We start from the raw sequence: 24,326 nt of genomic DNA, 5'->3' as shown, positions 1-24,326 counted from the left end.
ACTGGGGCCCCTGCAGCCTGGCTGCAGGGCTCTACTGGCTCCTTCTGGGCTTGCAGGGAGCCCCCAATCTGCCTGCCAGATCACAGGAGGCTGGTGCTGCCAGCTGGGGATGGTGCTGGGTGCAGCCCGTGCCGGAAAGATCAGTGCTGCCACTGGCTCCAGCTGGCAGCACCAGCCTCCTGTCATTCAGCAGGCAGATCTGGGGCTTGCCTGCACCCCTGGGAGGGATGTGGGGGTGAAGCCGGACTCCTCCTAGAGTGTGGGTCCCTAATCTGCCTGCCGGATTACAGGAGGCTGGTGCTGCCAGCTGGGGCCATCGGCAGCACTGATCTTCCTAGTGCTGGGCGTGGAATCGCTTATGGTCAAAACGTTGAAAACAGCATTGAAACAGCGAAACAGTTTCGATGAAACAAAATGGAACAATACTTTCGAAATGAAACAAAACTGGAAACGAAACACTGTTCCATTGAAATGTTGAAACAGAAGTTGAAGCAGAACAGTGCTGTTTCGCACAGCCCTAATGCTGGGGACATGATATAAACCTGCCATCTTTAAGACAGCAACCACCACATTTTTTTTCTGCATTTGTCCTTTCCTCTTTTCTATTCTGGAGAGTATTAGTCAAGCTAGCTAGTTAAAGCTTGCTCAGGTACCTCTGGATAGGTGTCGACCACTACAGTGTAGATATACCTACATGGCCAGAGGAAGCAAGGAGAATAGGGTTACTATTACTATTGCAGACATCCTAAAGCTAGATTGATACAGTGCAAATGAGCATTGTCAGGTGATGCCAAAACCTCAAAAACAGAAGTCAGGGCCTAGTTGAGCAGACCTTCCATCAAGCAAAATTAAACTAGTGGCTGAACATAAAGTATACATAAAGCAACACTAGGGGCAAAATACCGATTGTTCTGAACAGTAGTTACACAGTAGCTTATCCTGCAATGGTTCCTGCTAAATGCATCCCTGATACTGGACCTAGCTTGCAACATAATTAGTGTCACAAACATCTTAAAGCTAGATTGATACATTGCAAATGAGCATTGTCAGGAGAAATTATATGGGAAGCAGCTGGAAATGATCTCTTGAATCTGAGATGTGGCAGTGCGTGGAAACTATTAATAGCAACTCTGAAAAACAAAAGGGATGTCCAAACTAGCACCATATATAGTAGGTAACAGTGGGGAGGTATTTCCTTGATTATGAATCTCGATATCTGCTCCAGGGCTCAGATTCTTGGGTCATGCAAATTACCATAAATTAATTGATTTCAGTACTGGTCCAAGTTTTTGAAGCTTTATTTTCCATGGTAGAGGGTTTCTTATCCTACATACTCTTGTTGAAGTTGATAGTCCAATACTGAGTTGAGTAATTTAGCATAGGGTTTCAAGTCTAAGGATTTAAAGGAAGAGTTAACCAGTTGTCTATTAAGGGTTATACTTTGCTGATGTATCGAGTCCCAGACTTCCAATTCTCAGACGTAGATTGCATGTGCCAAAAAATGCACATCTTACTATGGAATTCACTTTACAGTTCTGTTTGCGCACACTTTTTGTAGAAGGTAGATCAGGCTCCAGATATTTGATCTCTAACAGATTATGCATTTATGCGATCAGATTTTGTATAGGGTGTTTTATTTCTACTGGGAATGTTTGCCAGACACATAATTTGTTTCAGTAAAGATATTGCTGCCTCTTCAGCCTGAGTGGTTAGCTGAAGTTTGGAGTCTGGCAGGGTTATTTTTGTTAGGATGAGAAAACAGTGATATGAATCAGCTATATTTTAATGTAGACTTTTTATTTACCAAAAAATGTACACACAATCTTGCTTCCCAGAATACATAAGTGATTAACAGTAGGCAGTTTTCTTCCTCAGAAATCAGTGAGTCAGCTGCTCCAGCAAATTCTGCACCCAAAACACTGCCCCACTGCTTTCTCTGTAATATTTGCATCTTCTGGCTTCTGCCTCCAACACACAGCACCTCCAGCTGAAATCCCAGGCCCTGCAATTAGGAAAATGCCTCTGTCCATGTAAGTAGTTCACCTCATGCTTTCATGTGTTTTTACATATAAAGGGCCTTGGTTCCTAGTTTCTGAGCATGAAGCAATACTTGGCACATTGGCTTTAAGGAAGTCTGTGTTTGTCTTTTGATCTAAGACTTACCTGAGAGCAGCCACTAACACCTGTTTTGCATAGTAACAAGAAAAAAATGAGTCCTTCATGAAGACTGCCAACAAGAGGATGGAGTCAGTTTTGATAGTGATGATACCAATGAATGGTTCATAGCAACCTATAGCAGAAGGGAATCCTCCATGAAATTAGAGCCCAGCACATTTAGAAGAAGGAAGATGAACTATTGCTTTTTTGAATCTTAAACACACTGCTGCAGGAAGTTATGGAAGCAAAGAGTTGAAAAAGGTTTTTAAAAAGAAAGTTAGCAATGACCCATCTAGCATTATGCCATTGAACTGTCTAGGATAAAATTTACAAGAGCTTTTCATTCTCATGCATCAGGCCATAAACTAATTACTACCTTTTGCCAGAAATTTTTTTCCCTCTATGGCACTGTATTGCCAGTTAGGTCCATTGCTGAGGTTTGATGCTTTTCCTCCAAAAAATACATTCACAAATGAGAGTCATTAGGAATAGAGTACCGACTTGGCAATTGCTGTGTCCAGAAAGATCTTTTCTGAGATCCCCTATTCATAGCATACAGGCTGATAGTAACACCACTCAGGTTCTGCATGAGTGACAGAGGGAAATGCCTTTCTAGTCCATTATTTGTCTTCTAAGATATGTAACAACACATCTTACTGGAGTAATAATCCATTCTTAGCCTACATTATTTTACAGCAGCAGCCTCTTGAATCTCCTTAAACCACCTCCTTCCCTCATCTTAGCAAAGTAACTTTGTTTGGAACTGCAGTGGTCTCCTGAGTTATTAGCTCTGTCCCTGTGTCTAATAAAGGAGAGGTTGCTTGGTTATAGACAGTGAAAAACAATTTTCAGATGTTGCTGCTACTATCAGCAGGGTGTAATAGAAACTCATTATAGTTCGCAAGTCTAACTTAATTACATTTTTCTCAAGAACACTATGCTGGCTCAGCATGGAGTGGGACTCATCTACATACATTCAGGCTCAGGCTTATCAAAACTCATTAATATCTACAGTGAAATCATAGAAAAGGCTATTGGTCCTTGCGCTCAGCTAAGCAGTTTGCCAACGAGTGGGTGAGTTTTATGTAACATGGATCTGGCTAGGAATACCAAAACTCAAGATCTGGTTTAAAGGAGAATAAGGTGGTGTCTTGTTCTTTTTATTGTTGCGATTCTCCTTGGGTAGTAACAATGGCTTAGAATTAACATTTTCTCTCTCTCGGCCAAATCTGGAAAGCAACAGGTGAGAGAACACGGGTTGAAGGGGAAGAAATCAGCCATGGAAAAACTACATTATGGCACTTTTTCCTCTGAGTGGATTCCTGTAGACCAACCTTGATCCCAGACAAGTCATTGGTGATGCTCCTCTTTATATCAAGAATAGGGTTGATGTCTAGAATCAGCATTGGAGAAACACAATGCTGATTGTGAAAGGGGAAGAGACAGTCCCCACCTGACTCTCCTGATCACTCACTGCAGGAGGCCTACTGAGTGGTAGCTACAGGTGGATGCTGGGATGGCAGGCTCAGGTGCACCATTTTCAGAGCAGCCTAAGTCTGCAAATCAATGGGGAGAGGAGGCAGGGTCTGAGAGAGGAGCGGGCCCATGAAAAGGTGGCCAGGAGAGCAGCTAGAGGTGGTGTGGAGGAGAGAGAGCCAGGCATTGAGGGAATGCTGTGGGACATCGCTGGGCAGGAGGAGCTGCATGCTGAGGCAGTGACACATCCTGGTGAAACCCCAGAAAGAAGAGTAGAAGATGCTGCTGAGTGTGGCAAAGAAGGGGCAGCGGCATGCCCCACAGAAATCCCGAGAGGAGGACCAAGAAGCGCCCACCTAGTGCAGTGAAGAAGAGGCCCACCCCAGAGGATAAGCACACCCCAGAGGAACCTTGGGAGGAAGACCTGGGAATGCCTCTGAGCATGGTAAAAGAGAGGTGCAAGGCACCAAGGATGCGGGGAGCAGGCTGTGTGCCACAGAACCACCACGCCAGCAGAGAGCCAGCCCCTGAGGAGGGTCAGAAGCCCAGGACCCAGCCAGGCAGTGGAGCAATTGGCAGCGGGAGGCCATGGGACTGTGGCAGCCTACTGCGCAAGGCGGGGAGCTGAGCAGGGCTGCCAAGGTAAGTGGCTGGAATGTCACCAGGAGTGACCCAGACAGACCCAGCCTCAGGTCGGATGGGGCCAAGATGGGAAGGGTGAGCACCCATAGGAGGGCCCCACATGATGGCTGTAAGGGGTGCAGTGGGGAGCTGCTGAGCCTGTCAGGCACAGCTTAAAGGGGGAGGCAAGAGGCACGTAGCCAGGGGCCTGTGGGCCTAGAAGGCAAGACCCAGGGGCCCACTAGTGGATCCTGATTGATTCTGTTGATGTTTACTTCTGAGTTTCCTGTTACCTCAAGATTGAGGTGAGTCCAGTTGTAGAGGCCACAGTGCACAGATAAAGGATGGCTTACAAGGAGCCAATGGCCAGGAGGTCTTCACCCCTCAGTGGCAGGACTTTACAGATGAGAAGTTATCATCTGTAAGTAAGACCTCAGGATATCAATGTCTGTCTTGGCCATGGATGTGGTAAGAGTGGGGTAAAGAGGAGGTTGGAGCCCCATGAAGAAACCAAGGTGTGGGATCTCACAGGCCACCTGCCAGGAACTGTCTCCCAAGAAGAACATCAATTTGAGGTAGGTGAGTGGGAACAGCAACCAGAATGTGGGACCCCCAACATGATAATTTGGGGTCCTACCCTGCTGTTGCTGGGGGGCAGGGTGCTAGTCAAGCAGGTCCCAAGCCCTGCAACACTTACCAGTGACACTGGTGCAATTCTTGTTTCTATTTTAAATAATATACATGAGGAGGTTGCAGGAAGGAAATATAAGACCAGGAATCATCCATGCATCTCATTGGGGAGGCAGTGGGGGGTGGGGGGGGGGGACAGGATGACAAAGGGGGTGGGAAATAGTCCTGAAACAAAACTGTAATGATGAACAGAAGATCAGAGCTGACAGTAACTTCTTATCTTCTTTATGATGATCTACACAACTTACAAGGGTTACCACTTGGACAGTCAATAAAACCAGTGCATTTTTTTTTTTGTAGTTACATGTATTGGTAATGTGATAAAAACATTGCAAAGGATTTATTCACAGATATATTTCCATATGAGCTGCTTGTTGTTTATTAAGAAGATCAAGGTAACAAGTGCTACATTACTGATTATACCCACTGGGACATTTCCCTTCTTTATTTTTAATGAAAACCTATTGTCATTATTTTGTTTTCCTTTCCTCTTTCTTTTTTTTTTTTGCCTTTCCAAAAGGAACCTGTAACTGCAATAATGAAGTCAGTGTGAGGAGTATCAATCAGGGCTTTCAAGTGGCAGACACAAGGGTGGACATGGGTGTGGGAAGAGGCATGAATGGGTCAGTGTATTAACCAAGTGCATTTCTTTGCTACTGCATATCCTTTCAAGCTCAATGTAGAGTGCTGTGTGGATGACTCTTAGCACTGTTTGAAAGTTAGATCAACTTCTACTGCTAATACCTCTCTTCATAAGGTAACCAAGATGGCCCCTAAAATTTGCAGGGCACCATGCAAAAGTATAGTCCTATGGTACACCTCTTTCCTTGAGGATCCTGACAGTAAAAGCAGGAAGAAACCTGATGTTCTTTAAAAAAATGTTTTAGTGGAAGAAAAGATAAGGCTCTTGGTCCAAGAGAATAACCAGCAAGCATGGCATGAGTGTATGCTGAGAATGGTGGGTGGTTCCACAGCCCAGATACCTTAACCCTATAGATCATTTGAAGTAGTACACAAGGTAACCTCAAGGGCAGCAGCCATTAAGAAAGTAGCTGGTACAACATGAGAAGCTGATTTTTTTACCTTGAGAACAACTACACTAGCCATGGTTTATGCACTAGTGGAATACTACTTCTCTGTGTGGGCAAATGGCGCCCACACCCATAAAGTGGACAGTACCCTGAATTCTGCACTATGAACAACAAATGGCCATCTGGTATACACGGAACATGAAAACGTTCATCTTCGCAGGGAGTCCGCCTCCTAACATCAAGAGGTCTAGAATATTGCTTGACTTGGCAACCAAGGCCCAACAGGAAGACCATCCACTACATGATATGATTAAAAAATACCTAATGCAGAAATGTCTAAGAAGCAGAAAACCCCTACTAGTAACCACCAGAACCATCACAGAGAAAGCAGGAATACTATACTGTCATCATGGCCTCAGAGAAGGTGGGAAGGACAATGGAATAACAACTACACCCCATTACACAACTAAATACAACTACTGTCTTCACACCCTCCTGGTCATAAACTCCCATGGAAGGCATGGGTAAACTTGAATCAACTGTGATTGGTTTATGGAGCCTTCAATAAAATCAAACATAAAGTGGGCCTTACAAACTCACCATCATGCCCATGTGGCAGAAGAGATCAGACAGCCCAACATATACTAACTGATTGCCCTCTATATGGTCCACCAGAGGGAGTGAACAGTCTGAAACATTGCAGTAATACTGATGGATCTACTCTTAAATTGTTGGCGGAGTCAACTTTCTGAAGTCAGACACAAGAATAAGAATAAGCCAGAGTAGCCATTTTTTGTGCATGTTCCTTCAGCGCTTCATGTTGTTCTAGTTGCACTGAGCTTGTCAACTGATCCTTTCAGGTACAATGCAGCTTGAAAGCAAAGAACAAAGGAATTTCTTAGCTACAGGCACTGATTTAAGAATAAAAGTCTCATGTCACCGATCTCTGCAAAATAATACAGTCCCCATATAGTCTGATCTCATTTCAGCTGGGAGTCCAGGGCCTTGTTAGCATTTTGGGCTAGACAAACCATCCTTCATCCTTGCTGTTCTTTTTCCAGGTTCCTTTCTGCATGTGGTGGTCAGCAGCTTCACAATCTCCCTTATACTCAGTCTCTTTCCCTTTAGTTTGGGGCTTGGCCTGGGAAATTCCACCTTCTACCTGTAAAAATCTCATGCAGAGGAAACTGCTGTGTTCTTGAGATGGGCCAGTTTGAGTCGTATATCCATAACCTCTGCATTGATCAAACTATAGCTGATTGGAAAGCTTCCACCTCCACTACCTAAAATAGTAAGCTGCACTGCTACAAACACAGCTAGATCTCTTTTTCCCATTGGCTGACATGCATTCACTCACAATTAAGCATAGTATAAGGAACTGGGGTATAGATGGTCTTGTCTAATGGTTAGGCCACCAAGGGATAGCAGGGCCTGGGGCTGGGACAAGGGGCTGTAGCCATATAGCAAAGCTAGAAGGAGATCTAGAAGCAGAATCCACAATACAGTCCAGGGTCAGGATCTGGTGGGGGAGGTGGGAAGGTTAGATACCAACTACAAATCCAGGGAGCAATTCACAGGGTAAAGTCCAAAAGCAGAGACAAATCAGGGTCAGGAGCCAGGAAACAGAACTGCAGGGAAATCCAAAGCTGAAGTCTAGAACAAAGCCAAAAACCATGGTCAGGAACCAGGGGCTGCTATACACGTGCTGGGAGGCTGCTCTGATGTGCTGTAATTACAGTATGTTGGAGCAGACTCCATTAATTGTGTTTACTGGGACATGGTAATTACTGAGCTCCAGCAGATTCCAGTGTCATCTGTATCAGTGTCTCTGCACTGAAAAAATGGTTCATAGACATTAGGGGCTAGAAGGTACCTCGCAAGATCATTGAGTCCAGCTCCCCTGCTATAGGCAGGAAGTCCTTGGGGATCAAATGATCCCAGCAAGATAAACATATAAACACATTTGAAAGAACTCAGAGTAGGTACTTGCACTACCTCGGGGGGAGGGGAGGAGGAGGAGCGGGGAGGTGGAGGGGGATAGTCTGTTCCAGACCCTGGACACTCAGACTGTTTTTCCTTATGTTCAATCTAAATTGGCCTTCTAGGAGTTTGTGGCCATTCGACCTTGTTATTTCCTGGGGAGCTCTGGTGAACAACTATTCTCCCAGTTCCTGATGCACTCCCCCTATGTACTTATAGGCTGCCACCAAGTCCCCCCTGAGCCTGAGCTTCTCCAGGCCGAAGAGTCCCATGTCCCTCAGCCTCTCCTTATAAGGTTTTCTCTTTTGACCTTCGATCATATGGGCGGCTCTCCTCTGGATTCTCTCAAACTTATCCATGTCCCTCCTGAACTGGAGGGCCCAAAGCTGGACATAGTACTCCAGTTGCAGCCTCACCAAGGCCGAGTAAAGCAGGAGGATGACATCCCATTTGCTAGAGATGCATTGATGGATGCATGTCAGAGTTTGGTTAGCTTTGCTGGCCACGACAGCGCATTGGTGGCTCATGTTCATCTTGTGGTCAATCAAGACCCCCCCAAGTCTCAGTCGTGGTGTTAGCGAGCATAGCACTTCTGAGCCTATAAGTATGATGCTGGTTGTTTCTCCAAAGGTGGAGCACCCTGCACTTCTCTATGTTAAGTTCCATCAAGTTTTGGTCCTCACACATTGCGAGGGTGTCCAGGTCAGCCCGTATCCCCAGCCTGTCTTCTAGTGTGGCTGCCTTCCCCCGTAGTTCAGTATTGTCTGTGAGCTTTACCAGTCTGCATATGATGCCCAAATCCAGATCATTAATGAAGATGTTGAAAAGTACCAGCCTGGGAACTGAGCCCTGAGGGACTCCACTGGTCACCATGCACCATGTTGATTCGCTCCCATCAACTAGTACTCATTGGGTCTGATCCCAGAGCCAGTTCTCTAGCCATTGGACCATGAGAGGGTTGAGGTCACAGTTCCCCAGCTTAACCATGACATCATGGGAGACTGTGAGGAAGAGAGAGAGCCACAGGGGGCAAAGGAACACCTGCCAAAGATAGAATCAATGGCCCCAGCCCCAGCCCCAAAGTCCCAAAGAGACTGGCAGCAATCCTCCTTACCCTGGTGTTTTTGGAGGGGAGGGGAGGGGCTGGGAATTCAACCCCCAGTATAAACAGGAGCCCAGAGCAAGCAGGAGGGGAGAGTGCAGGACCAGAAGGAGCTGAGCTGGGCCGAGCAAAGCTGCAGGAAAGCCTGACAGCTGCCTGGAGAACCGGCAGGAGGCCCCTGTAGAGAGGGAGCTCCCCAGAGGAAGCCTAGAGAAAGGATTGGTGAAGTAGCAGCACCAGAAACTTACTGCGATCTTGCTGGCAGCCTGAAGAGCAGGGCTGAAGAAAATACTGTAAAGACCCTAAGAGAAGGGCACTTCAGAGACAAGATACCATAAAGACCCTAAAAGGAGGGTAAGGACAAATTATCAAGGGTAGACCCGATGGAGTGAGGGTACCATAATGACCCCAATAGGAGGCTCATGAAGAGGTACCATAATGACTGGAACAAGGTGAAGGAGAAAGTGACTTCACCGAGTATTCTTTTTCTTTCATTTGTTAAAAGCCGGGTGAACAATAATCCAGGCCAGGAGTGCTTGGGTTTTTTTTTTGTAATATAAAGACAGAGGCCCAGGGTGAGAACATGCTGGCTGGACCAGTGACGAAAAGACGATTCAATACCCAGTGGAATGGGTGAGGGTGTAGAGGATGGTGGAGCCCTCACAAACACAGGACAATGGACGACGACTGACTGGAATTACACACCCAGGTATAGAATTCTACTCCCATAAACACCAAGTCGTGGCAGGAGAGGACGTGGGTGTGTGGACCTCTGGTTGGGACTCATCACTGACGTCAGCCGGCAGGCTGAGGTCCTATGGTGATATAAACAAAATATATGTATATATCTCTATAGAAAGAGAAAACAATAGGCCAGTCAGAGACTGACTGAGGCCAAAAGGAAAAAAAAATGGGTAACAGCTTCTACCCAGAGACTGAGGGCGGGGCTGGAGGAGCAAAGACTCTTGGGGCTATCTAAGTAGCTCCGTAACAGAGACCAAGTCAAAAGCTTTATTGAAATCCAAGTATATAACAACAAGCTTATCTCCCTTATCGAGACAATGTCTTACCTGATCATAGAAGGTGATGAGGTTGGTCAGGCAAGACCTTCCAGTGACAAAACCATGATGGCTGGCATTCAGAAGGTTGCCTTCCATTAGCTTGTTGCTGCTGGATCCCTTGATGATTTTCTCCAGGATCTTTCCACGGATGGATGTCAGGCTTATTGTTTGAGCTATAGTTCAAAGTGCCCCACTACCATTACCAGGGACACTGATGCACATGATGCTCCAGTTGCTTTAATTAGTTCTGCTCTTGGAGCTGTGCTAATTAAAGTGCTCTCCCCACCCTGCTTCCTGGAGCACTGTAACAGGGTGCCCCCTTTAGATGTGCCGGGCAGGGGGTCACCTGAGTCTGTTTATATTTTACTTTTCTCCTGGGAACAGACTCCCTTTCCCTCACCTGCCATGTCTTGGTGTTTCTTTGGTTCTTGAAGGGGAGGCTGCCACAGGGCTTTCCAGGTGTGGTCTGGGCTCATGAACACTTGGTGGAGAGGAGCCTGTGCCTTAAGGGCTATTGGCATGCTCTGACCTTCCTTTATTGTGCTCCCATGCCTCACAGGTATTGTATGTATGAAGTCCCTTTTGTTGGGGCTTCAGCCTCTTTGGCCTCCACCCTCCTTCATTCTAGCTGGGCCTGTCAGCTTGGGCCCACTGGCTAGGACCCGACTTCAAGGCCCTAGCTCTATAATCCACTCGGGACTCCTGGCCCTTTTACGTTAGGGTACCAGGCTCCCCAGTCCCTTAACACTGCACCCTTGTGGCATTGGGGTTGTTGGGGCTTCAGCCTTCAAAGGCTTTGCTCCTTGTTCTCTAGCTAGGCCTCCCAGCCTAGGCCCACTAGGTAGGACCTGACATTGGGTCACTAGTTCCTCACTCCAGTCTGGGCTCTTTGCCCTATGCCCTGTATAGTTGTGCCCACTATGGCACAGGGTTCTCCAGCCCTACAGCTGTGTCCCATGGATGCTAATGAGGTCTCCACCTCGCCTACAGCCTCAACCACAAACCACTCAAGTAAAATAGAACAGTGTTTCTCAACCCATGGTATGCATACCCCTGGAGGTACATGAGACACAGGCAGGGGGTATGAGGGTGCTGCGTTTTGGTCTTTGCCAGCTCTGGGTGGAAGTTCCCCTTCCAGTGCCCCTCCTGCTGTGTCTGGTTCACCGGGGCTTTCACTCCCCAGTGTCAGTGTGCTGGGGGATAGGGAGGGAGGCCCCATGCAGGCTGCTTTGCCCCAGGCCATGGTGGAAAAAGTGGGACTCAGCTTACAGTGGTGAAATCGGAAGTGCCATGGTGGGACTTCTGGTTTCACTTTTGCCGCGTCAATCGGCAGGGGGGATGTAAAGTACCAAAGGTTGAGAACCACTGAAATAGAACATAAACAGAATAAAAATAAATATAAAGAAGGCAATCTGCCTGCTTATTGCTCCAGGGCCTCTGCCTCTCTGTGTAGAGTTGCCACAGCTTCTCTGAAAGTTCTCAGGAGTCCACTCCATCAGCTGACCAGGCTGCAGGGCTCAGTTTTTAACTCCTGCTTTGCCAGCAGGCTGTGCCCTGAAGGTTCTGGTTTCTAGTGACAGGACTAGGGTTTCCTGTTACAAGCATGTCTATAAACAACCTAGAAGGCTTGGCATAGAAGAACTGTTGACTGGCCTGAAAACCTAGGACCCCAGCTGGTGCTAAATGAAGGTGATGCTCCCAGCAGCCAATCAGAAGTCTTGCTACTCCTAAGCTGGGGCAGAGTTCATTAAATGGGACTTGCTGCAGATGTGGCTGCTGTGGTACTTGGCTCAGACTGTCCTGCCTGCTGATGGTCCCTGCCTGATTAGCATCCCTGACTCATAGTTAGTTCCTTGTGTCTTCAGGGTGTTCTCTCTCATCTTAAATTCTACATAAATCCGTAGTCCTAGGTCAGGAGTTGGCAACATTTTTGGGCAGAGTGCCAAAAACACCCCAACCTTGATTTGTAAGATGCTGGCGTGTCAGGGCAGACAGCAGGGGAGCCACAAGGGGCTTGATTCTTGTGGCAGCACCATCCTGGGTCCTTCCCCACAGTTTGCCCGGAGGTGCATGTGCCAAGCAAAATGCATTTGCAGTCAATGCTCTGGCATGCGTGCTGGGGGTTGCCAACCCCTGTCCTCAGTAGTTCTCAAAAGAGGACTGTCCATACCCACACACCAACCAAAACAGCCTGTGCTTTTCACTTGAAATTTGCCAAGCGGTAAGTCATTTTCTTTTTAAATGGTTGCATCTGCTGCTCAGCTTTTAAGAGCCAAAATCTCCATGTGCTCATACAATGTAACCCCATTAACTTTAATGGAGTTGCCTAAGTTTTCCATTATGACAGAGCTTGGCCATATTTATATACATCTCTCATGCATGCACACACTAAAAGGATCGAGTTGAGCATGCAAAAATTAAGAAACACCAGAATTAAGGTTGTCTATGAGGCTTCAATTTAAGGACTTTATGCCCATGTGTTATGACAGTCTTTAATGATGTAATCACATAGTTTTTTTTCTCCACAAGACCCCTGCCTCAATCAGTGCATAGAATAGATAGGACTTGCTGAACAAGTGGTTATTGTGTTATTTATTAACATTATTGTAGGGCCTAGGATTCTCCATCTTGGAACAGGATCTGATGTTCCTTGAGGCTGTACAAGCACAAGACAATAAGACTGTTCCTGCCTAAAAGAGCTTAGAAAATATGGGCATGGACAGATGGGGGAGCACAAGGAGATGCTGTTGATCGACACGATATTGGTGGTTTCAGAGAAATGGCTTTGTAGATGTTTAGGGGATGCTGCTCCCAAAAGCAAGGGACAGAGTGGGAGAAAGTCTGGAGGTGTTGATTGTAAATATAAAATGTGGGCTATGACAGCTAGTCTCACCAGTCAATCAGGCAGGAGTCACCTTCTTGATACCAAATAAAAGAAAAGTAGGTTCCCATCCAACCTCAGCTATATTTATAGTGGTGACTTACTGCACCAGGCAGTGCCATGATGATGCCTGTTTAGGCAGCAACATGCATGGAGTAGCATAGTGTGTTCCAGCAAGGCACTCCTTAGTAGTCAGTCAGTAGTATAAACAAGCCTTCACTGTCCCATCCCATCTACTTCCTTGTAGTCTTTTTGCCCAGCCTGCCCAAGTAGCAATTCTGAGCTGACACATGCCCAGGACAGACAGAACCACCCTCCATAGTCCATGAAAGTACAGGAAAAACACATTTCTTGAACCCATCTCTCTCTCCACAGCAGATGCACCATTTATGGGGAAAATCCAACTTCACCATTGCCATGGCTCCTCACAGTTAGATCAGAACTAGTAGCTGCCAGGGATCAAGGATGGCTCTCCAGACCTTGTATAAATGGATTTTGTAGAAACTTACAACTTGGTCAGATAGGACAAATTTGGATAGATTTGGATAAAATCTTCCAGAGTTGTCCACTGTGTGTGATTAATAGATATTGTTCAGGCAGTGGTAGATGTTCTCAAATGTTCTCAGTTCCTCTTTCCCATTGGAAATGGGAGCATCTTAATGCTAGAGCAAACCAGGAATTCAACAAGTTTAGATTCTTTTTTATAAGGGGAGTGACAGCCATGTACTATTACAGCTGGCTTCAAACTTCTTTTTTGCCCCCTGGAGGGAATGACCACTCTTCTTTTTATAGCAGCTCCAGCATCACCAGAAGGGGAGGGTAAAGGATCAAGAAGAATAGAGTTGATATTCAAAAACTCACCTGGCAAATTCTTATGGCAGTTAACAGTGAGGGAATTCAAGCTGCAGAGGAAGCAGAACATAAATTCCATCATTCTTGTTATGACAATCCCACTGCAGAGGTGTTTTGTGAGCTTTAATACCAGTGTTCTGAATATCCAATGCCAGGAATGGAGCATTCCTTGAGGAAGATGCCCCTTATTTCCCTCTCAGCCGTGTAGATTCCCCCTACATTTGCAGTCTTTTCTTCAAGCCCAGCACCATAGCACAATTTCAGACTAACTTTGGAGGAGATAAAAAAAGGTGGTGCAGGATAGTGTAATTTAGACATTGCAAGGATGGAAAAGAGAAGCTATAATAAAGAATGCAGCAGATAGACCTTTATGTAATGGGAAACAAAATGGGGAATAATGATTGCTTTGTCTTAAGGCTTCCAACGCCCTCAGGAGCACTTAAATATTAAGTGTGATATAAGACATGATTTGCAGAAAGAGATCAGCCCCTGGGGCCAAGCCAACTCACATTAGTACTTTTCTACTTTTTACTAATCTTTTGAGAGCAAGGGAGACCTCTAAGAGTTTCTTTCCTAGCATGCATTTCTGTAGCTGATGCTTCAAATATGTCAGAGCAAGACAGCAGCAGCTCTAAAATGGCCATCTTGTGATCTGTCACATCACTTCCTGAGCTGGCTAGTGTCCATATGTTTTCAATCTGGATTTTGACATCTGTGCAAATAAGGAGGAAAAATTAAATGAAAGAAAAGGTATTATGAGTTTTGTGTTGTTTCCCTAGTAGTCTGGCTTTGGTACACATTTCTGAGTAGAAGCTCAGAGAACGAAAGAACAGTCAGTCTGTGCAGTTTTGCTTCATGAAGTATCATTCTAATGCTGATAGCTACATAAACCCCAGGAGATTGTATAATACTTTGCATTTCCATCTTACCTTGCAGCCTGAGGATCTCCTACAGCTTTGCACATGTTTTAAGCCTATGATGTAAACAAGATCTATCCCAGTTGCATGGCTGGGGAAAAAGCTGACTCGCTTTTGCCTAACACCTTGTTATTTTCAATAATTGTAGTGAAGAGTGAGTGAACTGCCTACCAGTCTGATTTGGTATTTTACATGCATTTTACACTGATGTAAGTTACTGCACAGGTGAAGAACAAAGGTGAATCAGTCCCAGAGAACTGGCTAGCTGGGTGCATTAGAAAAATATCATTAGGTGCTTCTCTACATGTGGCAAAGCACCTTTGGTGCCTGCCACTTTAAGGGCTGAGAGTAGGTAGCAGGGCAGCTGGCAGATGTGGGCCCCTGATGAGGTGGTGACATGACTGCAGGAGGTCACTGTGTCACGGCAGGGTCCTCTCGGAGGGCTGTGATCTCCTCGAGGTCCCTCGCTCCGTGTCAAGGCCGGCCCAAGGCACCCTCTAATTCTCGCCTGCCACGTCTTATTGGAAAATGTAATAGGGAGACTGCCTATGACTCCCTGGGCACGGCTACTCGGGACCTCTGTCCCCGTGTGTTCTGGGACCCCTGGGGGGGGGGTCTCCCAATACGGTGGGTGTTCCTCAGACACCCTAGCCTTATGGGCTATGCGTGGCTCCTACCAGCCCCTAGTACCACGCCCCAAGCCTCGCAGATGTAATAGACATTGGTATGTCTGCACGCCTGCTTCCCGGGCCTCCTCTATGATCTAGTCCACGCTGGGCTTTCTCTAGTACCCAGCCTCTCACTGGGACTCTCATCTAGCCCACTCTGGGCCTTCCCTGACGGTGTGGTCCTGCTCAGGAACTCTCTAGCGGGCCTCGGCCCTTCCGGCCAACCGCACGGGTACCCTCTCTGATACGGGCTCACCGCACTGCTACTCCCTGTCTTCTCGGGTGCAACCGCAGCGCCCTGCCTCGGTCTGAGGGGTGTTGCCGCACTAGCCTGCGGCCAGGCTCGCTATGCCCGTCTCGGGCTCCTCAGTATCACCCTGCTTTGGGGCTCCTCAGTATTCGCCCCTCCCTGGGGCTGGGGTCTATGCTCCCCGCACGTGACGCCCTTGCTGGCATCTGCTGCGCCCGTCCTGGGCTCCCTAATATGGTGCTCCCCCTCTTTGGGGCTCACCGTGCCCCCACGGGGCTTCTCAATAATACAACATGGTGCTCCCCCTCTTTGGGGCTCGCCATGCCCCCATGGGGCTTCTCAATAATACAACGTGGCGTTCCCCGTCTTTGGGGCTCACCGTGCCCACCCTGGGCTTCTCAATGAAATTGCCCCTCGCTCTGGGGCTGGGGTCTATGTACCCTGCATGCGATCCGGGGTCTATGTCCCCCGTCTGCAACCTACTGGTTGCGCCCGCGACCCACTGGCCGCGCTCCTCGCCGCCAGTTGCTCCCGCACTGGCGTGCAAGCTGCGCCTTCACTGGCGCTGTAAGAATGATGCGCCCTCCGGGTGCTAGACCATGCCCTCACTGGCGCTGGGGCACCCCACACTCTCTGGGGTCCCTATGAGGGCACTGCGCCCTCTTATGAGGGCAATGCGCCCTCCTGCGCTAGGGCTCCCCACACTCTGTGGGGTCCCTATATGAGGCCTCCTCCAACCCCTACAGCCTCACCCAAGCCTCCGGGTGTAATACAAACATTAACCGAACACAACACAAGCCTCCTGGCTGTAACTCAAAACACAACCCAAAGCTGCCTGGCTATAACTTAACATCATGGCTTAACTCCACTCGAGCGGTACTTGCTGTTAGCCCCATGAGCTCCTGCCTCTCTGGCTGCTGGCAGAGAACTGCTAGCCTGGCTTCAGCCCTGGGCTTCATAAGGGCCAGGCCCTGCCCCCTACAGGCAGCTGGCTCCGCTTAGTTGCTCCGGCAACCCGCAGCTGTGCTCAATTGGCCCTGCCAGGGCTCTCTCCCTGGCAGTTTCTCCTCTCTAGGAGCAGGCACCGGGGTGCTCTGCGACACACCTCCCCCCTTAAGATCGAACTCACCGAGGAAGATCTTCATTCTTGTTACATTCAGTTTGACTCGGCGGCTCTTCTCGGCCTCTCTTCCCGCACCCGGCATTTTCTACACAAGTGGCAGAGGTTTTAAGGCGCCCCCTGCTCGCCTTTTCCCCAGGGTGCACCGCGTGGGATTTTCCGGGAGTTACCCTGCCAAAGGTAGTCCCCCCACACTAGCTTCTCCCTGGTAGGGTGCTACTCAGGCCTCTCTCTCGTTCTCTTTCACCGCCTTTACCCTGTGGAGCCAAAGCCCCTTCTCTCTTGCTGGGAGAGCTGTTTCCTGCTACATGGGGTGTCTCGCCCCTCTTCCTCCGTCTGTGTCCCAGGTCTTCTCTTTTCCATGTTCTATTCCATACCTCCCTCCTTTCCTTGGCTTCCTGCCAATCCTGGAGCTTTCCCCAAAGCTCCCACTGCACCTTAAGTGCCTGCCGGACATCTTCCATCCTCCAAAACTCTATTTTCCCCTGGCCAGTCGGTCTTCCACCGGGCCCTGTATATATTTTCACCCTTGCTACCCCTCTGACTCTGGTCTCAACTATTTTCCTTAGGGTCCTCCACCTGACTTGCCGTGGGAGATTATTAATATAAACATAAGGTCGTCTTTCTCTCCTTTGTCTTATCTCCCACTGAGTTGCTTTAGTCATAGCTGGACCTTCTACCTTTTTAGTTGGACCTGCCGTCTGGGTTTGACGCGGTCCCTTTTGCTTCACAGAGCTGGGTAGCTCCGCTCTAGGGTAGAGCTTGGGATGCACCTCTCCTCCCCCCTTAGCTTCCTTGGGGTTTCGGTTTCTCTGGTCCTCTTCAGGCCTCTGGACTCTTTTCTCACCAGGAGATTCTATCGCCTTCTCCCCTATAGCAGCTGCCCCTTGTCTGCTATACACCTGAATCTGAGCTGTCTCCGGCCCCTGGTCTAGTTTCTTCTTTTGCTTTTGTTTTAGGGCTGCCAATCTTGCAGCATCACCCCCACTAGCAACTTTTCCCAGCTTTTCCCGGAGGTCACTCATCTCAGTAGTGTATTGGACCACCCACTGACTCCATCTCTGATTGAGACCCTCCATAACTGCAGTGGTGATCTGTTCTTTCAACCTCATGTGGTTCACCCCTAAGAGTACCTCCCCCTTTGCATTCTTTTCTTGCTGCTTAAGTTCCTTTCCTTCTCTAAGGATCTGTAAACTTTCCATTCTAGGTGGCTCCTGACTCTTTTCCTCTTTCTGGAGCATGGGCTGCACCGCTTTTAGCATTTTCTCTGCATCTACTAACACCTCTTTCAGGCCTTTAAGCTCCTGGAGGTGCTCCTCATATCCTGCCTTGACCCTGGAGGCATGTCCCTCCAACTGACTGCTTATTATGGCTAGTCTTCCGCAAGGTATCTGAGCGGTCTGTACGGGCTGTTGTACCACCCTCTCTTGCAATGCCAGTTCCCTGGCTGTGCTTTCTTTTAACAGAGTCTTTAGGGACTGGATCTCTTCCCCCTGCAGGCTCCCACCTCCATTAGCAGGGACTGTCTCTGTTCCTGGAACGTTTTAATCTGTTCCTCTAAGGCCTGTACCTGCCATCTCAAGGTTTGCATCTGCTGCCGTAGCTGCTCCCTCTCAGTGTCAGTTGCTGCCTCTTTAGCTGCACTCTCTTCTAGAAGGGCTTTAAGGTGCTGTGCCTGGTCTTCCAGGCAGTCGTTTTCCGCTTCTGTGGTCTGCAGCTGAGACTGCAGCTTCATGTGCTCTACCGTTTTGTCCTCCAGGTGGGTTTTAAGGGCCTGTATCTGTTCTTCACAGAGGTCCTTTTCCACTGCCCCTTTTTCCAACTGGGCCCGCAACTCTTCAGTCTCTCTCACCTTGGTCTCTAACTCTTTCTCTCGCCTTTGACACTGGGCCTGCAACTTTATATGCTCCTCTATTTTGACTTTCATCTCAGCCTCAAGGGACTGCTTCTTTGCTTCTAAAGCCTCCTGACTGGCCGTATATTCTTTCACTCTCTCCATCTCTCTTATTATCACCTTCCTGGTTTCTTCTACCCGTGTATGATCCTCTGCCAGCTTCTTTCTAAGCTCTTCAGCTATGCGTTCTGCCTGGTCGCACCTCTCTCGCCAGAGCCCCCGGCTCTCCTCCAGGCTTTCTGTCTGTTCCACCTGGCTGTGGACTTCTTTCTGGAGGGTTGCTATAAGGCTTTTAGATATTTCAAGCTTTTGCATTACCTCCTTTTGTTCTCCTGTTTGGTTCCTATCAGGCTCTGGGGACTTCCTCCTCCATTCAGCCAACTCCTCCTGCATCTCTCGCAGCTGCTCCTCTCGCTGCCTGCTCTTTTTGGCCTCCTCTGCCACGAGCCATTCTAATGCTCGAGTCTTTTCTGCTCCTGATGCCATCAGGCGCCTTATTTCTTTGGAACCGCCATCTTTCTTCCCGGGTTGTACCCGCAACTCTAAGGTGGCCACCTTTGCCTTGGCTTGTTCCTTCTGTGCCCTCATTATCTCTAAATCCAGCTCTAGACGGGCAGCTTTTTCCTCTGCCTCATCCACCCGCAACTGTCAGGTGAAGGCTTCTTGCCACCTGTCTTCTAGAGCTACTATTCCTGCCATAGATAAGCCTTTTTTTTTTTCTCTAGACCTAACCCAATGTCTTTCTTGCTATACCTTTCAACAAGCAGTCTCTCCTCTGACCTGGGCTTGCCTCTCAAGCCCCTCAATCTCGCTGCCTTGTCTATCTGTAAAATAGCCCTAAGGTTCGGTTTCCCTTGTGAGGGACACGGGTTCTTTCCCTGTGCACGGCCGTTCCCGACCAATGCACCAGTGTCACGGCGGGGTCCTCTCGGAGGGCCATGATCTCCTCGAGGTCCCTCGCTCCGTGTCAAGGCCGGCCCAAGGCACCCTCTAATTCTCGCCCGCCATGTGTTGTTGGAAAATGTAATAGGGAGGCTACCTATGACTCCCTGGGCACGGCTACTCAGGACCTCTGTCCCTGTGTGTTCCGGGACCCCTGGGGGGGGGTCTCCCGATACGGTGGGTATTCTTCAGACACCCTAACCTTATGGGCTATGCGTGGCTCCTACCAGCCCCTAATACCACGCCCCAAGCCTCGCAGATGTAATAGACATTGGTATGTCTGCACGCCTGCTTCCCGGGCCTCCTCTATGATCTAGCCCACTCTGGGCTTTCTCTAGTACCCAGCCTCTCACTGGGACTCTCATCTAGCCCACTCTGGGCCTTCCCTGACGGTGTGGTCCTGCTCAGGAACTCTCTAGCGGGCCTCAGCCCTTCCGGCCAACCACACGGGTACCCTCTCTGATACGGGCTCACCGCGCTGCTACTCCCTGTCTTCTCGGGTGCAACCGCAGCGCCCTGCCTCGGTCTGAGGGGTGTTGCCGCACTAGCCTGCGGCCGGGCTCGCTATGCCCGTCTCGGGCTCCTCAGTATCACCCTGCTCTGGGGCTCCTCAGTAATCGCCCCTCCCTGGGGCTGGGGTCTATGCTCCCCGCACGTGATGCCCTTGCTGGCATCTGCTGCACCCATCCTGGGCTCCCTAATATGGCGCTCCCCCTCTTTGGGGCTCGCCGTGCCCCCACGGGGCTTCTCAATAATACAACGTGGTGCTCCCCCTCTTTGGGGCTCGCCGTGCCCCCATGGGGCTTCTCAATAATACAACGTGGTGCTCCCCGTCTTTGGGGCTCACCGTGCCCACCCTGGGCTTCTCAATGAAATTGCCCCTCGCTCTGGGGCTGGGGTCTATGTACCCCGCATGCGATCCGGGGTCTATGTCCCCCGTCTGCAACCTACTGGTTGCGCCCGCGACCCACTGGCCGCGCTCCTCGCCACCAGTTGCTCCCGCACTGGCGTGCAAGCTGCGCCTTCACTGGCGCTGTAAGAATGATGCGCCCTCCGGGTGCTAGACCATGCCCTCACTGGCGCTGGGGCACCCCACACTCTCTGGGGTCCCTATGAGGGCACTGCGCCCTCTTATGAGGGCAATGCGCCCTCCTGCGCTAGGGCTCCCCACACTCTGTGGGGTCCCTATATGAGGCCTCCTCCAACCCCTACAGCCTCACCCAAGCCTCCGGGTGTAATACAAACATTAACCGAACACAACACAAGCCTCCTGGCTGTAACTCAAAACACAACCCAAAGCTGCCTGGCTATAACTTAACAACATGGCTTAACTCCACTCGAGCGGTACTTGCTGTTAGCCCCATGAGCTCCTGCCTCTCTGGCTGCTGGCAGAGAACTGCTAGCCTGGCTTCAGCCCTGGGCTTCATAAGGGCCAGGCCCTGCCCCCTACAGGCAGCTGGCTCCGCTTAGTTGCTCCGGCAACCCACAGCTGTGCTCAATTGGCTCTGCCAGGGCTCTCTCCCTGGCAGTTTCTCCTCTCTAGGAGCAGGCACCGGGGTGCCCTGCGACACACTGCAATAGGAGGAGGGGGCTGAGCAGCCTCCATTTTAGCTCAGGCCCTCAGGAGAGCCAGCAATTTGCTGGCTGCAGCCATGGAGAGAACAAAGCCTGACTAGAGCTGTGGTTCATAACAACGTTGAGGTAAGGGCAGGAGCTGTGGGGATTGCAGGAGGCTCCTGGTCCTGAGGCATGACTCAAAACTATACCCTGCTGAGGTAGGATGGTCTGGTGGGTCTGACCATGGTGGGGTGGTCCCCAGGAAATGCCAGGCTAGTTGCCAGGCTGGGGCCAGGACCAGGATGGTCAAGATGGCTAGAGTGCCCACCATGAGGGATGCCCAGAGCCAGGGGACCTGAAGTTCTGACTGGCCTGGAGGTGAGCCAGGGCCTGTGTGGCCAAAGGTCCCAGAGGAGAGCCACACCCAAGATGGAAAGAGGTCTAGGGAGCTGACAGTCCTGTGTGATAGTAGGGATTGAGTCCACCTGATTAGGAGGAATCTAGTTGGGGTCCAAACACTACACTTTGGGGCCCGGTGTGGGGCCAAAGCCACATAGTGGATGCCATCTGTGAGGCATGGGACATGGTGTAGGGATGGCATGGAGCTGTGTATAATGCCCTTGGCATCTGGGCATAAAACGGGCAGCCTCCCGCATTTTATACCAATTATTTATTCAACAAACATGTGGCAGGCCGATGCTAAGACCTGCCCCTGAGCTGGCCCCATGTTACAATTTTAGTCCCTAACAGCTGAGGTTCCGAAGCCAGTTGGTGTAATTTGGCATTGGTTCATTGACTTCAGTGCAGACACACTAATTACTGCCAACTAAGAATCTGACTCCTGATTTTTGGATGTGATCAGTACTCCCCACTCCAGCTGAAGTCAATGGATTCACTCTTTTGAGAAAGAAATCTTAGAGACAACTGAGAACACTGTCTTCCCTGGGAATCCTGGGTTGCCCAAAAATGCATATAGTCAAAGTTAGCTTCCCCACTCAGAGTAGGATCCTGGTGGTTACTGGATTGTGCTGCTATATACTTCTAGTTCATTGCTTTTCCTAGCTACTGACAGTAGGGTGCAACCTACAGGAGGCCTTTCATTACTTTTACATATATTGGCCCTACACTGTGATAAGTGTAGGAGCGAGTCCAATGATAGATTTAGACGCAGCTCTGAAAATTGAGTCCTACTTCTCTCCCATTAGAGCACCCCAAAACTGAGTAACCCAAACTTGACTGAAAATGTTGGTGCATGTAAACTAGATTGTCCATCTTGCGTTCAACAGCTAGATACAGTAGCCCCTGCAAGACTAACTTACTAACTCTACTTTATCTATTTACTGGGGCAATAATGGAATGCAATATAGTACTACTTAATGCATCTCTTACAAGGAGATTGCCTTTTCTCCTCAATCTGTCTTTCTTTCTGTTGTTGTCCATGGTCATGATAGTGAAGAGAGTAAGGTAATGCTCACTGAATAAATTCTAATTGCCTTGCTGCACTGGAGGATTGAGGTGGGTTCTGAGAGAGTCAAGTGGAGATTGTTTGTCTTAGTCTAATCCTGCTGATTTATGAAAAAATGGTAACATTTCCAGCCTTTCACCTTTGGTGATGCTAGCAGAGCTGACCTGGGATGCTGGCTCAAATGTAGTTAACGAGACAGTTTGTATCATGAAGTTGGAGGAGTCAATACCAATGAATATTTAATTGGTAGAATTTTACACTGCCATCACCAAACTTTAGTCCTAATTACTGCCATTAATAAAGTCCTGCCAACACCTGACTAATGAGGATTAGGCACTAGGGCTGTGCGAAACAGCACTGTTTCATTTTGACTTCCATTTTGCCATTTCAAAGGGACAGTGTTTCATTTTTCTATTTCAAAGCACTTTTCTGTTCCGTTTCATCAAAACTGTTTCACTGTTTTGACGCTATTTCAACACACTTCAATGTTTTGCACATAGGTTATAATGGGGAATCACAAAAATGCCTATAAATTTGTCATTTATTTCCTGATTCAAATGTAAACAGTAGGTATAGTAGGCCTGGATAAGGCCACAAAGCCTGTCAAGTTTCAAGGAGATAGGTGCAGGGAATTCTGGGAAACTGCACCTCAAGATGCTGACAAGCAAAACTCATGACGTGCAGAGTGATGTGAAAACAGCAGGCATGGTAGCCCTTGCTGAGGCCATGAAGCCTGCCAAGTTTCAAGGAGATAGGTGCAGGGGTTTCTGGGAAACTTCACTTTGTCACAGAGTAGGGTCCCTAGAGGTGGCCGTGATACCCCTAGGGCCCTGTGACTTTGCCAGCTGCACCCTGCGGGTGCCTTCTCTTCTCACCTGCTGCCATGTCTTGTTGGAAAAGACAACAGATAGGGAGGCTGCCCTCGAGCTTCATCTCAGTCACGGTCCTAATGGACCCCACTTTACCTCAGCCTCCTCTGAAGTACCTTTTGGGGAAGGAGACCTGGCTCTATGGGAAACTTGAGGGGTGTGGAGCACAAACTGAGATTATTTCCCCTCCTTCCCTAGAATTTGCTATGGCACTCAGATCCAGTTCCAGCTCTTCCTCTGGCACTGGAAGGCTGAGGCTGGGAAGTAAAATGGGGGTGGAGGAGACTGTCATGCTGGTGCTGCTTGTTGTCATGGTGGTGGTGGCGGTGAGGTTATACCTGGTGTTATTGGAAGGGATGCAGTCTCAAGCAGTGGCACTGCTTTCCTCTCCTTGCTGCTAGTAGAACCAGAAGCCTCATGCCTGCTAGTTGTAGGAAAGAGACTGTATCTCAGTTTGGGAGCAGGAGGACTTACAGCTCTCCCTCTACCCCCTCTCCCAACCCTCCATGAAGGGTTGCCAGCTGCCTTCCCAGCACACTTCATAGTGTGTTTGGTGTGCTGGAAAATGTGTGTGCTCTTCGGTAACGTAATATGTATTTATGTAATATATGTAGATAATTATATGTATATATTTATGTAATGTATGTATGTATTTATGTAATAAATAAAATATATGAATGTATGTATGTGTTCCTGTATAAATTGTATATTATAATTTGCAATATATGTTGTGCTTCCCTGCACAGTGAATGGAATGCAACTATGAGAAAAAGCACAGATCTATTTTTTTGGA

Source organism: Alligator mississippiensis, chromosome 9, assembly GCF_030867095.1.
Source record: "Alligator mississippiensis isolate rAllMis1 chromosome 9, rAllMis1, whole genome shotgun sequence".
Lineage (NCBI taxonomy): Eukaryota > Metazoa > Chordata > Crocodylia > Alligatoridae > Alligator > Alligator mississippiensis.
Note: the sequence above shows the minus strand (reverse complement) of the source record.